This window comes from Aplysia californica, unplaced genomic scaffold, assembly GCF_000002075.1.
Source record: "Aplysia californica isolate F4 #8 unplaced genomic scaffold, AplCal3.0 scaffold00741, whole genome shotgun sequence".
NCBI classification, from domain to species: domain Eukaryota; kingdom Metazoa; phylum Mollusca; class Gastropoda; order Aplysiida; family Aplysiidae; genus Aplysia; species Aplysia californica.
The window spans coordinates 23153-24505 of NW_004798011.1; the positions used below are offsets into that span (position 1 = coordinate 23153).

Below are 1353 nucleotides of genomic sequence, written 5' to 3' on the forward strand. Positions count from 1 at the left end.
GGGGGTGCTGGTCGGTTATTTCCGTTCCCTACCCTCTTTTGTTTGGTTCCGTCTGTTGTCTTATTTGCCACCAGCATTTGCAGTGGAATATGTAGAATCTTTGTTTTAGTCCTTGTCAGGTGTATGAGAATTACATCATTTTGTATGTACATCCAATGACTGTTCGTGTATGTGTATCTGTGTGTGTAGACACACGCACATGTGTGTGTTGGGTGTGTGTTTATTGACATGTGCATATGCGTGTATGTATATTTACCATGCTGCAGCAAAACCTTAAGATCAATGGAACCAACATCAAACATGAGGACTATCCCAAGTACCTTGGTGTACAACTGGACCGAAAGCTGTCTCTCAAAGAGCACTTAGGGGAGCTGACCAAGAAATCCACCTCCAGACTAAACCTCCTGAAACACCTTTCATCACTCAACTGGGGAGCTGACAAAGCTACCCTCCGACAACTTTATATAGGGTGTGTCTGTGATTTACTACTCCCTACCACTACAATCCATGGCCAGCCAAAGCACTTTGGCACAGCTTGACAGAGTACAGAACCAAGCACTCAGATTTGTTTCTGGTACAATGAAGACCATGCCTACTAGCGCCTGCGAAATCCACACCAACATAGAACCACTGGACCTCTGAAGAAATAGTGCCACCCTCGAAACCTACGAAAGATTTGTGCGACTAGTAGACACGAAAGAAAACAGAAAAATGGCAGATGAGTGGGAACCAAGAACACGCATCCAGAAGACCTCCTTCATGCGAGAAGCAACAAAACTACTGAAGGAGTTTGACCCACCTGAGAACAGAGAACCAATCACCAACATCAGCAGCGAACCTCCATATTGGCAGACACCAGAAATCACAATAAGGACGGGACTTCTAGACCCTTCTTGTGACAAGACCACACCAGAAGAAATCCTAAGAACTAGTGCCTTAGAGACAGTGGACTCGTATGCTGAAACCCCTATTCATGCATACACAGACGGATCAGCAACAAATGCTACACGGAATGCTGGATACGGATCCATCATCAAATATCGAAACAACCTGGAAGAGAAGAAGCAGACCCAACTATTTGGCCCTTGTGGAACATACAGCTCCAACTATGACGCAGAGAGAGTTGCCATAGTAAAGACCCTGGAGCAGATCACCCAAGACTTTTTTGAAGGCGCAGTAACACCAGGGGATGTTGTTGTCTTCTCTGACTCAATGTCAGTACTCCAAGCCGTCAAGGGAGGAGGAGACTACAGAGATGACAGGAGCATTCTCAGCCTTGTAAAACAGATGGGCACAAACTGTGGCGTCCGGGTCACACTGCAGTGGGTGCCTGGCCATTATGGAGTACCAGGG

At 46.4% G+C, this 1353-nt stretch overlaps 1 protein-coding gene across 1 annotated transcript in view; it reads left to right on the top strand.

Annotated features, from left to right (window-relative positions):
• LOC101849498 (choline/ethanolamine kinase) overlaps nucleotides 1-1353 on the top strand; it is a 19571-nt gene that overhangs the window by 6554 nt on the left and 11664 nt on the right. The gene's annotated exons all lie outside the window — the stretch shown is intronic.